The sequence below is a fragment of the Lemur catta genome, unplaced genomic scaffold (genome assembly GCF_020740605.2).
Source record: "Lemur catta isolate mLemCat1 unplaced genomic scaffold, mLemCat1.pri scaffold_47_ctg1, whole genome shotgun sequence".
Lineage (NCBI taxonomy): Eukaryota > Metazoa > Chordata > Mammalia > Primates > Lemuridae > Lemur > Lemur catta.
The window spans coordinates 903,186-919,102 of NW_025423854.1; the positions used below are offsets into that span (position 1 = coordinate 903,186).

The 15,917-nt window shown below is 44.6% G+C and overlaps 1 protein-coding gene across 1 annotated transcript in view; it reads right to left on the reverse strand.

Annotated features, from left to right (window-relative positions):
• LOC123629827 (neurotrypsin-like) overlaps positions 1 to 4,773 on the reverse strand; it is a 56,827-nt gene extending 52,054 nt beyond the window's left edge. The window contains exon 1 of the mRNA XM_045539215.1: positions 4,354 to 4,773. The gene's annotated coding sequence lies outside the window, so the exon portion shown is untranslated. The remainder of the gene's footprint in view (positions 1 to 4,353) is intronic.
• Between the last annotated feature and the right edge of the window lie 11,144 nt (positions 4,774 to 15,917).

The window sequence follows — 15,917 nt, forward strand, 5'->3', positions numbered from 1 at the left end:
TTGTAATAGGACCCAATACCCAGCTGTTCTGTGGTCAAATCTGTCTCTTCATTCCAAGAGGAAAAATCTACAGAAACATATTGCTAGCTGGCTTTTTACTCCACATTGATCAAATTCTCTATCCTTAATTTTTAAAATGTAAAACAAGCAACTCATTTTTTATTTGGGAGGGGATTAATAAGATATACTTCATGTTTTCCAAATATTTTAAAGGACTAAAATTCATGTATTTGTTGGTGTGCAGTTTTTAGTAAAATACCAAAAGGAAAAAAAGGTGTGAATATTAAATCTTTGGGTTATGTGTTTAGGAAGTAGGCAGCCAAGAATCCTGCTTTTAGCACTGGCTGGGGCACTCATAGGCTATGGAACAGCAAATGCCGGGTGTCATCTCAGAAGTTTCAAGAAATACAGGAAATACATGCATCCAAGCAAACGCAGACTCAAACTGAAATGCTGTGGTTTTTCCCAAATATATAACTGAATTTATAGTCAACATACCACTATATGATACAATAAAATATTAGCATTTTTATTTTTCCATGTCATACTCTGTTATTGTTTTTAATGACAATGAAGTATGTACTGTTCTTCCTAGGTGGAAATAAACATGGAAGCGTGACGGCATGCATCCTAGATGTCATTTAATTTTGCTCTTGTAATATAACGGAAAAATAAAGCAGAATTTATCCTAACTTCAAGGCACGAAATGCAAAGTATTTTTAAAAGGAGTATTTAGTAGATACCGAAGGACTTTGATTTTAAAACCAGTTTTCAAGGCAAAACTATTAGAAAGGAACATAGATCAGTAGTTACCAGGAATTAGGTTAAGGGAAGAGGATGACATCAAAGAGGCATAGTATGAGAGAATTTTTGGAGTGACAGAATTATTCCATAGCATAACTATGATGGTGGACACGTCATTCTTCCCATTTGTCAAAATTCACAGAACCTACACCATGAAGAATGAATTTTACTGTACACAAATTAAAAATAAAACACAAACTAATTTTAAAAAAATAAAAATTTAAAATAAAATCAGCTTTCAAAGCAAACATTTGGTGTGGTTTACTATTTATTATTCAGTTATGCTGTGGCTTCTACTAAATGGCTGTGAACCAACAGGGGAAGAATAAATTATGTTCTTCAGAATAATCCTTCCAAATAAACATTTATAAGGTCTAGCTATTATTTCAAGGTCAAATGAATTAGCTGGATTATTTTTGTTGGTTATGCTTGCCTTTGACCCACAGATGACTACGGGATATACTTTCTTCCTAATCAGTAGCTCGTGGCGACTGACTCTGGCAGGGTTCAATCTGTGAGCTGCTGCTGTGGGCCCCTGGCTCCCCCAGGCTAGGGCTGACAAGAAGACCGAGCAGAAAAAGTGGGAGCGAGCACTGGTTGGTCACAGGTATCAACCTCCTCATCACAAAGAAACTCAGGAAGGGAGATTAAAATCATTTTAATCAGCACGTATTATGTGCAATTCACACACTGCTCCCAGGCTTTCTGATAATTCAGGTGCAATCATTCCATTTCCAGTATCTGCTCATCCATCATATCAAAGTAATATGTTCTAACAACAGCAAGAAAAACACTCAGTTTTAAAATAAAAATTCTGACCTCTGGACAGTCTGAATAGAACTGCTATAGAAATAAATACACAAAGATAACAACAGATACACTTTATTTCTACACCCCCGTTCATTTCAAATAGTTTATTAGAGTTTTAGAACATATTTTTCCCCCTACCAGAGAGTCTCTTTGGTGAGTCCAAGTGAGAAAACTGAAATCTGAATCGCCAAGGTTCATAAAGCCAATTGAAAAAGCCTCTTGCCGGGATCGTATAGTGGTTAGCACTCTGAGCTGTTAAAAAGTCTTTGCATTAAGTTATCTGAGGACCAACCCACTGTGGCTGCTTCCAACGCACCATAGCCTCTGCACGACAGTGCAAAGGCTGTGACATCAGTTTTGAGTCTTTAACATTCATACTTTATCACATGAACGTCAAACAGACCCAGGACAAATAAACTGAGGGTAGGGGCTTCCCTTACTCTTAGAAGAGTACTTTCCAATTATATATTTTGTTAACATCTTAAGAGATAAAAGCTGTATCTGCAAGTGATTAAAAGATGTTTTATATTCGTGGCTTGATTTCTGCTAAAATGAATGCGTAATTTAAACCACACATAATTCATAGCAATTTAGTCCTATTACAGAGTTCTAGCTTCTTTTTTATGATACTTACTAATTAAAACAGAGTGTTACTGCCATGCTGAGCCTGAGTCTTTGACATACAGGTTTAATGAATAAAATGTCCTGACACACAAATGAAAACAATGATGCAGGCAAGGCTGCAAGCTGTTATGCTTCAAGCGTGTGGTAAAGATTAAGGACATTCACTGAAGTTAAGAACTGTGCAGAGAAGGGACTCGAAATTTCTTTCCTTAAAGGAAGAAGTAAAGGATTTTTAAGAGAAATCTGAAATAGTCCTAATTTCTCTAACTTCTTGGCCCCTTGTTCCCAGTTGTCCCCTTACCCCCTCCAGGAATTTAAACTCGTAAGAGTCACTTTTGAAGAATAAGGGGTATTTTAATATAATCCTGAATACAGGTTTAGATTGAAAATGGGAATCGGGACCATAATTAATTATGTTGCCAAGATTTTTAAACTTTAAGCAGACAGACTGAGGCAAATGACATTTCATAAAGAGTACAACCTTCTAAAAGTTCACGGATTAAAAGTCTGATAAAATGACAGTATCTTTCTGACATTTGATTAATCCCATATGCAGAAGGACTGTGAGGAATTAATGCCGTTTTGGCGTTTTCACTTTCTGAAACCACTGTAATAAGAGACTGACATGCAATCAAGTATAAACACGAGTCCTCAGGGAGGGTTAGGGCCTTATTATCACTCTCAATAAACAGTAATGAATGATAATAAATGCCGATCGCCCTCGCTACCCTCTGCTCCATACACATAGCGTCCATCCATCACTTCTTCCGGGATAACAGAGCAGTTGGATCCCACCAAACCCTCAGCAACCGCCCCCTTGGGAAGGAGGTTTTCTCTCCCCTTCTGGGACCCCAGGGAGGGCTCTGCTTGTCTGCAGGGGTGGAGAGCGGAGCAGGCCCCATTTATTTGCACTGACGACTCCCCCGTCCCGGGCGCTCAGGGGACGGGACGGGGCGGGGGGGGGGGGAGGGAAAGGGGGAGGAGGGGGGAGAGGGAGGAGGTGGAGGAGGGGGGAGAGGGAGGAGGGGGAGGGGAGGGGAGAGGGAGGAGGGGGAGGAGAGGAGGAGGAGGGTGCGGGGGAGAGGGAGGAGAGAGCCGCGTGTCTGCCGAGATCAACTAAATGCAAACGCAGATTGTCCCTGCCATCCAGCGGGACCGTCAGACAAGCAGCGAACAAATCCATCAACCCCAGGAAGTTGCTAAAAACTCTGCAAAAGACACACACAGACGTTTGCTCGGGTTCATTTCCCGCTCCAGGTCTCGGCTTCCGGGAGCCACTCGTGCCCGCAGCCAGGGTGGGCAGCACCCCGCAGGGGCAGCTCGGCGCCAGCGGGCGGGGCCGGTGTGGGGCGGTGCAGGACGCTGGGGGACGCTCGCCCCTGCTGGGGCCGGGTGCGGGCAGGAAGGGCGCACGAGCAGACGACATCGCCCCCCACCTCGGGCAGCTCGCGACGGGCCCCAAGGAAACAGCTGGGACCCGGAGTCGCGGGCGCGGCCCCGCGTGTCGCATCCGGGAGGGAAGGTGGCGCGGCGGCGCGCCCCGACCCGCGCAGGGACGGCCGAGGCCGCGACGCCGAGGCGCCCGGCTGCGGCGGGAGGGTCCCACCGGGGGCGGCTTTGCCCTCGGAGCGAAGTACGAGCCGGCCCCAGGCCCCCCGCTCCGCCCGGGGAAGTTTCTCTGACGACGCCGCCCCGACCTCGCACCCTTCGCCCCCCGCAGCCGCCCCGCACACCCCGGCCCCGCAGACCTTCCCGCGGGCCGGAGGGCGCGGGCCTGGAGAGGGGGCACGGCGCTCCCGGCGGGCGGGCCTGCGCGGGGTGAAGGCTCCGCGGCTTCCCGGACCCCGCCGCACCCCGGGTCCCGGTCCCCGCGCCTTCCCCGCCAGCGCGACGTCCGTCCGCCGCCTAGCGTTTCTCGGGGCCGCCCCGCCACGGGGGCAGCCTGGAACCCGAGGGAAACCCGCCCCGCACCCCGCTGCCCGCAGCTCCCGGGAGCCGGCGCCCTTGGGAGCCCCGCCGGCGCTTCCGAATGGGGCCCGCGGGAGCCCGCGAGCAAGCGCCCCTGCAGCGGCGCTGCCGCTCGGGCGTCGGGCTCTGCCTGCTCTCGCCGCTCACCTCAGAGATCCGTCCGGCCTCCCGGGGGAGGCGGAGAGCGGCCGCCCCGAGGTGCGGCGCGAGCAGCCCGGCGCCGGCGTCCGGGAACCGGGTGACCAGAGGGAGGGGGCGGAGCGGGGAGAAGCGAAAAATTCCGTCGGCGGAAGCGTCCCAACTTTGCCGCCGGCACAGCAAACTTCAAAGGCGGGCGAGGGCGCGCGGCGGGCGGCCGCCGAAGTGGCCGCGAAGCGAAGCCGGGAGCCGCGCGGGCCGGGGAGTCCCGGGCGGAGCTGGGAGCGGCAGGAGGGCCTTTGAAAAGGCGGGGGGCGTGCGGGCGCCGGGCGGCGGGACGATGCCGGCGCGCGGCTCGGTTCGCTCCGCTGTCTGGCGGCTCCGAGCGGGGAGTGTGTGTTCGCTCCGAGTGTCACCGCTGAGCCCGGAGCTGTCCCCTCCCAGCCACAGCCGCTCCCGCCCCGCCGCCACCGCCCGCCCCTCCCTTCGCTGCCCGCCGCCTCCCCCCATCCCTCCTTCCCTCTCCCGCTGCGTGCCAGCGCGCTCGCACACTCCTCTCTGTCTCACTCCTCTCACACTCCTCTCTCTCACACACATATGCACACACTCCTCTCTCTCACACTCCTCTCTCACACACACACTCCTCTCTCACACTCCTCTCTCTCTCACACACATATGCACACACTCCTCTCTCTCACACTCCTCTCTCACACACACACACACGCGCGCGCGCACACTCCTCTCTCTCACACACACACTCCTCTCTCACACTCCTCTCTCTCTCACACACACACACCTCTCACACATTTCTCTCACACATACCTCTGTCACATACACACCTCTCACACATACACTTCTGTGACACACACCTCACACACACACCTCTCTCTCTCTCTCACACAGTCGCACACCCCGCCCAGCGACCAGCGCTCCCCACACGCGACCCCCGCGGGCAGCTTGGCGGGGACACACGCCGTCCCTGCTCCCTGCCGCCACGCGGGGAGGATGAGGGAGGCGCCGCGGCAGCGAAGCTGCAAAGCCCGGGAGACAGCGCGCAGGGCCATGGCAGTGTCAGGGCGACCGGGGTGGTCTGGGGGCGGAGTGGCGAGCCGCGTCCCGTCCAGGCGGCCGGAGGTCGGGGTGGGAGCGCTTTCCGCGCCGCCCGCCGGCCCAGCCTCCCCGCCGCAAACTCGGCAGCCCTTTGAGCAATTGAGACCCAGCGGAGTGCGCGCGGCCATTGGGGCTGAGTAGGCAATTACGATAAGAAGATAAGAAGTTACCTGATTAGCAACCTGGCCTGGGCAGGAGGACGGGCGCGGGGTGCCCAGCGGGTCAGTGATCTCATTCTCCAACCGCGAGCCTAGTTTCCCGCAAACCTGGTTTCCAGACTCTAGTGTGTAGAGCTGGAAGTTCTAAGCATACGTGACATTTGAAATAGGGCGTCGGCATTGAAAGCGCTGGCCCCTTCTCACGCCACGGTGCAATGAGGACAAAGAAGATGAAAACCGGCCTTGCCGAGAGGACGCTAGGAACGACCCGGTAACGGGCCGCCCAGTGCGGCTCCCGGGTGAGATTTATAAACCGCTTACATGGCAGGAAATCGTTTCGTGGACGCCACAGGATGCTTAACCTTTACAAGGAACATTCCAGGTCACTGGGCAAGCTTGACTTCTGCAGACGAGACGACAGTGAGGTGGGAAAAGGGACCCCTGCATCTCAGCTCAGGAGACAAGTCTCCTCTCTGGAGAAGGCGCTGCTTGCCCTGGCGATGTACGCCCGGGCTTCGGGCCTTCGGGAACACACACTAAGTTCCCAGTGGGCCGGGGGTGTCCGAGCTGCGGAGGTTTAGGGGTAAGACACGGTGCCACCTTTGAGGAACTCACAGCCTGGTGAGGGGACAGAGGCACAGATGAAAATGTGATCAGCACTATATAAATGTTCGTGCCTGGTCTTTCCCAGCTGTTCTCGGCAGGGATCCTCGGGCAGCTTCTGACGACGGGGCAGCAAACGGGGATGGCGGAGGGGACGGGCATTCCAGAACCAGAGAGAAGCAAGAGAAGGGATTAGGAAAGTGTCGGAGTGCTCAGTGTGTCCCAGGAAGGAAGAAGTCAGGTGTGGCTGGGTGGCGGGTGACGTGAGCAGGGCCAGGGTCCGCCGGGTTCTGCTGGCCTGAAGAGCCAGAACTTTCCTGAAGGTGGTGAGTGGCTGGACAACTACTGAAGGTCTTAAGCAAGGACAGATCTTAAGGTTCTTACGTGTCATCACATAATGTGTTTTAGAACGTTTCCTCCGGCACCATGGTGCCAGACGAACAGGAGAGAGAGCACAGGGAGAAGGTTATTTCCAGAGGAAAATATTAGGTCTGAACCAGGACAGCAGAAACGCCATGTGGGAGGTCGGGACGGCTTGAGAGAGATCTAGCAAACAGAATAGACAGGCCTCAGTGATGGACTGGATAGAGAGGCTGATGGCGAGGCGGCGCAGTCGAGACTCACTCCCAGTGTTCTGGCTGGGGCGACAGGGCAGCTGGTGGTGCCCGTTAGCCAAGACAGACAGCACACGGAGGGAGCGGTTTCAGGAGGAACGAACGAGTTCTACTTCAGACTTGTGGAAGGGGTGCCTATGTGACATCGGAGTGCAGCTCCGTGCGGACAGCCAGAAGCGGAGTTCCCAGGAGAGGAGGTCCAAGCCGCAGGGATACACAGCAGTCATCAGCAGGCAGGGGTTTTGCAGAGCCAGGGAGAGGAGGAGGGCAGGCGGGAAGAGAAGACTTAGGATGGAATGTGGCAGAACACTGATGTTTTAGGCATGGGTAGAGGAAGAGGACCCTGCAAAAGAAAAAGGTGAAGACCACAGAGGAAGGAGCAGGGTTGATGGAGCCAAGGGAAGACAACACTGATGACCGGGGCAAACTGTGGAAGACACATGAAGACAACCAGACTGAAAAGCGATTGCGCCTCTTCACAAAACGTCTCTGTGATCTTGACCCAAGCAATTGTAGTCTATGTTGTAGGTGTAAAATTGCCATTAGGAAGAAACTGAGTCCTAATGACGTTAAAGTGACTTGTCATTAATACATCCAGCCAAATAATGACAGACATGAATCTGTCAAAAAGTTCTGCAGACCCTGTGAAGGATATTCTTATGAAAGTTCCAGAAAATACCTGTGTTTTGAACATCACAATTTGCAAATATCAATATACCCTGTCTTCTCAAAAAAGATATGCCCATAGTAAAACCAATGGCATTGTGCATATTTATATTTTTAGTTATGTAAGTATTTTCAGTGAGTCCTGAGAGATTTGGGCAACATGCCATATTAGACAGAGCATGCATTATTTAGCCAGACAGACTTGTATTTAATTCTAGACTCTGACAATTATTTGCTGTGGGACAAAACCTCTCTGAACATCAGGGTTTTTTTTTTTCAAATATAAAAATGGAACAAATTATAGCTGACTTACAGATGTTTTGTGAGTATTGGGTAGCATAACACATTAAAGTGTTTGGAAGATATTTATTTACTTATATCTGAATTTACTTTTAAATTATGAAATTCATAAATATTCAGTAAACTGGGAAAAAAAGTCCAAAACAATTATAAAATTGAGAGTATAATTTAAGTCTACTTAGGAGAACTCCTGATGCAAGCCTATGTCTTAAGGCAGTAGTCCTCTAAGTGGGATCTGTAGACCCCTAAAGGCTCCTGAGATCCTTTCAAGGGAGATCTGCAAGGCCAAAGCCATTTTCATATTGATCTAAGACATTAATTTGCCTTCCTTTACTGTGTTGAATTTGCACTAATGATACAAAAGCAATGATAGGTGAAACTGCTAGCACCTTAGCATGATCAAGGCAGTGGCATCAAACAGTCCTAGAAATAACTGTATATTTTATTGTCACAAATGTCGGTTCCACTTAAGAATGTCTTTAATGAAGCAGTAAAAAATTATTCATTTTATGAAATTTCAACCCTTGACTATGTGTGGTGCTGGACATTGTGGCTTATAATCCCAGGATTTTGGGAGGAAGAGATGGGAGGATTATTGGAGGCCAGGAGTTCAAGAGCAACCTGGGCAACATAGCAAGACTCCATCTCTAAAAAAAATTAATTAGCCAGACATGGTGGCATGCACCTGTAGTCCTAGCCACTCTGGGAGGTTGAAACAGGAGGATCCCGTCAGTCCAGGAGCTCAAGGTTACAGTGAGTCATGATTGTCCCACTGCACTCCAGCCTGGGTGACAGAGCGAGACCCTGTCTCTAAAAAAATAAAAATAAAAATAATTTAAAAAGTCCCTGTGGCAAAATGGGAAGCACAAATGAAGCTCTTCTGCTACATACCAAAGTATAGTGTTTGTTCTGAACCAAAATACTTGTGTGTTTTATGAGCTATGAGCTAAACTAGTTTTTTTATGAAACATATTTTTACTTGCAAGAACAACCGACAGACAAACTATGGTTATTCAGACTTGGATATTTGGCAGACAGATTTTTACAAATGAATAAAATGAGCCTTTCACTTCAAGGTAAACAACCCACAATATTTATTTTCAATTAGAAGTTTGAGCTTTCAAGTAAAAAATTAGAATTTAGAAAACTTATGTCTGCCACCATGAGCTGGACAGTTTCCCTGATACTTAGTCTTTCTAATAAGACTATGATCATTTAAATTAATATGGTTTTAGATACTATACAGCGAATTATATTATTTGGAAGATCTGCATAAATCAGTGAACCAGTATTTTCCAAATGACTAATAACACATGATATTATAAATTCATCCACAAGTCAAAGATCCATTTAAAGTGCAAAATAGACAAATGGATTTTGATATAACACAGTATGAAAAGGTAACTGACATGGTTTCATATTCCACATTGCAATTATAAGGTTTAAGAAACTACCACTTGTTGAGTTTTGGTGTAGCATTAAAGAAGAATGAATATCCAGAATTATTTGAAAAGATGATTAAAATGCTTCTTCATTTTTCAACTGTATATCTTAGTGAATCTGAATTTTCCTCATTTACTTCAAACAACAACAAAAAAACCCAAATTGAGACAGATTGAATACAGACATCATATTAGAATCCATCTGTCTTCTATTAAGCCAGACATTAAAGAGATTTACAAAACTGTAAAACAATACCACTTTTCTCACTAACCTATTTTGGAAAACATAGTTATTTTTCAGAAAGTGATGTTATTTGTGTTAGCATGTAGTAGGTTTACTACAGTTATTTTTAAGTGAGTTAATAAATATTTTAAAGATTTCTGTTGTAATTCATAGTATGTTGAATACAAATAGAAATAACCCATAAAAACAAAAGCTCCTTGGAATCCTTAATAATTGCAGACTGCAAAGCTGTCCTGAGGACTACTATCATGAAAATAGGTTGACAGATCATCAAAAGCTTGTCACAATATTCTGCCTATAGCTTGGCTATCACCTCAATTGTATTTGTACAATTCTCATTTCACACAAATGTGAATAGGTCCTTCTATACATAAACTTAATTCTATAGAGTGTTATAATCGACACCTCTACTCCGGGGACTGGGACAAAAGAACTAATGGAAAGCATCCTCCAAATCCTGAAGCTTGTATGAAACAGTATCACGCCCCTGGCCGCACCAGGGCTGGTCATTCCTGTCTGTGGTTCGGGTTCAATCCCTCCCTGACTGCACTATCGCCATGGGTTGGGGGTGTTACACAGTTCAGGAACTGGTTCTCCAAAGCCCCATAAAAATTAATGATTACCTCTAATGTGATGACTCTTACACACGTAATCAATGTGAAGTTGAAACATCAAGTCTTAGTCACCTATTATTCCTCCTGAGGGCATTTATTCACTTAATTAAACATTTGTTGAGTGCCTCTTATGTGCCAGGCACTATGCTAGCTGCTGGGAACAAAAGAATAAACAAGGCCCTAGCTCTGAGCACCATGCAGTTTAGTGAAGAATTAGGTAGTTACTGGGTGATATAACGAGGGCATAACACGGTACTATACCAGTCAGTCGGTAGGGTGAGAGTGGGGCATCAGGGAAGGATTCTTGGAGAAAGTGACATCTAAGTAGAGACCTGAAGGATGGGTCAGTCACCTTGGGTTAAAGGACGGGGGTGTGAAGGAAGAAGGACTAGCATGGACTATTCTGTAATAAGGAAATGTTACAGAATTGGCCATTACTATAAAAAAAATCTTAATTTTAAAATACATAAGATCAACCTATTTTCCTTGAGTTTTAGTTTGTTTAATAAGTAGAACGGACTATTTTAAAATTATTATTAATATTATTTTTTGAGACAGAGTCTCACTCTGTTCTCCAGGCTAGAGTGCCGTGGCATCAGCCTAGCTCACAGCAACCTCAAACTCCTGGGCTCAGGTGATCCTTCTGCCTCAGTCTCCCAAGTAGCTGGGACTACAGGCATGCACCACCATGACCGGCTAATTTTTTTGTGTATATTTTAGTTGTTTGGCTAATTTCTTTCTATTTTTAGTAGAGATGGGGTCTCGCTCTTGCTCAGGCTGGGTGTTATAAAATTATTATAGTACATTTAAATACATGTAATTTAAATCAGAATTGCTACTATCTTACAAAAGAAATCATTAGATTAAAGTAAAAGATTAAAAACTCCAAATGCAATTTGCACAGATTTCCAAAAATTAACTTAAAACATGGAAAAAAATTTAATTCTTAACTTTGTTCAAGGTCTTGAACTCAGTGCTGAGATACAAAGAACATAATATTTGCCCAGGAAAAGTCTGTAAGATGAGTTTAGACATATTTTCTTTCATTCCTTTAGACATTCAGTAAATATTTATTGAATGCCTATTTCCTTCCATACCCTGAGCACTCATTATTACAAAGACAGATGTCACCCCTACCCTCAGAGAGCGCACAGAGGAAGTGACAAGTTAGTTGGCTTTCAGGTATCATACACAGCATCAGACACCAGAAGACAACTGCCAAGGGAGTGGTAAGATTACAGCGTATCACTTACTCACCACTGAGAAAGGTTTGAAACGACGGAGATGTAAGAGCATCAAAAACACAGAAGTGGCACCAGGAAAGGTTTGCAGGGAGGAAATACCAAGGAGCACTTAAAAGACAGTGAGTAGAATAATTTGGCTGGGGTGGATGTTGCTAATGGAATTAATAGAACTAAAAATTGAATATGTAGGTTGGGCATATTGGAGAGAAGGTGTTAGAAGAGGAAGTCTGGGCTTTATCCTCTTGGCAATGGGTAACACCTAAATTCACAAAAGAACAAAGCAAACCCCCTTTGTCACATGTAAGAAGGACACTGGTAGTTTGTAAAAGAGGCATTCTTTTGATGGCAATTAATGGGTTCCTCTGACATATAGAGATGTATTCTTAGATATAACAGGAGTCTAAGATTATGTGATTAATACGTTCCTATAATTTGGGTTCATTTAATAATTGCTTTATTTTCTCCATCCCATGGCTTGTTTAGGCACAGCTACAGAAGCAAACTCTTTCATGTGACCAATTTGGCCCCAGTTCCTGACAGTTACGTGCCAGTGATATCATACTGCCCTAAGGCCACACAGACATGAAGCCTGGTTATTTTTCAAACGTTGCGAAGCTGAATGGCACCAGATGTAGTGGAAAGAACACAGGCTTCCCAGTCAGAGCTCTTGGGTACAGTTTCCTACACACTGACACTGGATGACTTTGTGACTATGCGAGCTTGGAAAGTTATTTAATCTTGACGCTCTGTTTTCTCATCTGTAAAATGGGGATAATAAAATTTCTCTGATAGGGTTATTGTCAGATTAAACTATTTTGCTTATGTAAAGTGCCTGATATGTAATAGGCACTAAATAATTGTCTGGATAATAGTGGCCAGTTCTTATTTCCTGGATTCAATTTCCCTTAAAATGCACAAGACATTTGTCTCTACCTAATCAGAGGACCATTTGTCAGTGAAAAAAAAAAAATTAATGGAATCATTCAGACCCTGCTCATAAGGATGAACAAACAAAATGATTAATTTCAGGTTTGACAAAATGTACCCAATCCAATACTCTTCCCTTTACAAATTTTATCTGATTTATTCCTAAAACATCTAGTGAAGAAGACGTAATTGTTTTCTTTTCACAGATAAGGAAACTGAGGTTTAGGGCCATCAGTGGCTGGCCAGGGTCTGAGCCTCCTGCTGTCAGACTCCAAGGCCTGTGCTCTTAACCACCGCAGGCCTTCCTCAGATGTTACCGGAAGCCTCTAAAATTTTTTTCTTTTCAGTGCTGTCATGTTAATGGGCATTTTTTTAAAAAGGGATTTCACCACATAATTTGATTTGTTGGTTCCCTGTAAGAGCGAATCTGACCACATGTACTGTTTTCACAAAAGTGTACCTATCCATCAATTCTAGCCACAAACCTCTCAGGTCAGAAGCCTTGAAGATTAAACCAGAGGGAGGTGGAATAGTCCAAAGTGATTTAACTGCTTGAATCTTCTTTTATTTGAAAACCTTTTAAACTCTGTCATTGACACAGTATGAGTCCTTTCCTAAAAACATTTAACAAACTAGCCAGTCTATGAAAAGCAGTGCGGATGGGAGGACTAACACAATTTTTAAAAATCTCAGTGTGTGTATCTCATAAAAAGTAGCATGTGATTATATATACCTTTGGTTCAACCAGCTTCCGTTATAAGTAACTTGCTAACCCTAGAACTTAGTTACTTCAAAAAAGGGGGGAGCATCTCCATATTAACATCTTGGCTGTTTAATCACTGTTACTTATTGAGTGGCTTCTACGGGACTTCTACTGTCACTGCTTACTGGAACCACAAGAGCCACCTTCAGTAGGTGTTATCATGATTCCCACTGTGGAGATGAGGCTACCAAGGCCACCCAAACTTGTCATATTTCTTGACAAGAAGAAATATGAACCCAGGAAGTGCTTCTAGATATTACACTTACTCTTCCCCTTTTGGAATGGATTCAAGGTAGTCACAAATGTGGAGAATAAATCAAAGAAATTAATAATAAGCCAAGTCCAGTCCTCTCATCACCATGCATTTTAAACTATTTCCTAGTAGTTCGGCATATAAAAAAAATTCCCTTTGAGAAAATAAAACTTTAATAGGATAGCATTATTTTAGAATTATGTTAAGATTTTCAGTATGTGTTATCAGACTCAAATATATTAAATTCCTTATTGGATTAGACCAGTTAATGCTGGATTATGTCACATTTCTACTTTTAAACACCACATCTAGGAAAGAAATGTGTTAATATTTACTTCATTGTGCCAAAGCAGATTCTGTTATAAAACTAGATCAAATATAAGTCGCCATAACTCAAAATCTATATGTGGAACGTAATGAGAAACAGGGGCTGTTCTTATTTTCTGAGTTAACTACTCAACTCTCATTATGCTCTGTTGAAGAAAAAAATTGCATTATTTTGGGTCATTTAAAAGAAGTAGAGCCATTTTTTCTGGATAATAAATTATAATTGAACCACTGAAATTATTTTGGGAAAACAGTTTCCATACCAATAGAGTCTAATGTAACTTGGAAAACTCTTGGAGTTATAAAAGAAAAATTTGATTTTCCCTAATGTAAGCTTAGATTTATCCAGCCCAAATTTTCTTCATCCCTTCAATTTAATCCTTATGTGTCATTTTCTCTTCCAAAAAAATAGAACCGAATATAGAGCCTTGAATTTTTCTCTTTTGTCTTCCTCGCCTTTTATCAGTGGCTCTCTATGTTCCTGAAGTCAGAACTTTTTATTAATGTGGTAATCAGACAGTGTTCTATCATTTCTAATCCTCCAACCTAAACTATTCGGTGAAAAGCTGAGGGAATTCCTATTTTGAAGAAACTGTAAATATAGGGGTTGGACATTTTCCTGTAATTAGTAGAGACTAACATAATGAAAATTCAAATAAGTTTGAAACTCGGAGGTCACTTGAAACACTAAACTCAAAAGGGCTCATTTGTACATCTGTCAAAACATGGTAAAATCATTCTGATTTTGTAAGGACTTTTCAAAGACCTTATCTGTGTGGGAAATTGCAAGCTGACCCGTGAGCAATATGTAATTTGTATTAAACACAGAGTCTCATTCAAGGACTAAAGATAATCTTATATCCAATCAATTCCAGTCCAGAATTTTTGTAACTTATTTTGAGCAAGAATGTTCTGAAGGGAATAAGTCATACAAATCCAGCAGGGCCTCAATGCAGAAAGAACTTCAAAAGCTCCGGGAGGTCTGACTGTCTTCATCTTTCCATCAGTGAACACATTTACAAACCTCAGTGCAGCAGGGCACAAGGCAGGGGAAGACACACGCTAAAATGAAGAATAAAGGTAGAGAACGAGGAGAGAAATGGGTGAAGAGAAGAGGAGACAGTGGTTAAGAATTTAAACTAGTGATGAGAAAATAAAGACAGGTAAAATGGTTAGGGAAAGTGAGCAGAACACAGGGAGGCAGTGGATATAAGAAACGGGAGGACAATAATGAGGGGAAGTGCAAGTTCATTAGAAGAGTCCAGAAGTCCAAGAGAAAAGGGGCGATACATAACTCGGCACCAACACTGGAAGTGGTGCCAGAAAAGGGGCTATATAACGTAGGAAGCATGGAGAAAAATCTCATTTTTTTCTCTTTTTCTCCAAGGCAGAAGTGACAGAGAAGAGCACAGAACAGTGAAATGAAAACGCTTCGCGATGTTCTACTAGAACACATATGGAACATCATAAAGCCAATGTTTACGTAATGAGAAAACAAAACGGAGTAGTGCAGTGACGCTGACTGCAGGGAACGTTGGCCTATTTCCAGAATTGCCATCTTGCCACCAGTTAGGAGTTAGGAAAACCAAGAGTTGCAGATTTTCAAAGGCAAGCTGTCTGAAAGGGAAGACAACAGAAAGCTGAAGCAGGGAGGATCTTGAAGTTAGAGGGATCCTTTTGGTAAAAGGAGAGAATGTAAATTGGATTTTGTATTTGCACCAAGTGGGATTTGAACGAATTTTCCTTAAAGCAGAGTTTCCCCAAAGTTTTCCATATTTAAATACCGCGTCTATTATTACTTACTTGATTGATTTGTTTAAGCTGCATAACAACTTTTTAGTAAACAGCTTATTTAAAAACGAAGTTAACAACCTAAACAGTAATGCCTGTTTTATGTGCTGGTTATTGTTTTTTCTTCTCATACACATTAAAATAAACGAAATATTTGCTATGGAACCACCTAAAATAATATTGCATGCCATTGCTGCTTTGCGTGAGACAGTCTCAGGCCACGAGGAAGGCAGGAGGGACACTGTCTGATTTCCCACAGCGGCAGGAAGCCCCTGAAAGATGCTACTGAGACAAACTGCAGTAGAGCAATGGCAGCGAATCCCAAGGTCGGGAATGAGGCAGGGCTGCAGAAAGGGGGAGAGATGAGGAAATGTCACTGTCACTTCTGTCTTCTTTTGTTGGACAAAGCAACTCACAAAGCTGGTCCAGATTCAAGAGGTGAGGAATTGGTCTCTCCCTCTGATGCGAGGAACAGCAAAAAATTTGTGGTCATTTTTAACTCATCACGGCTCATATA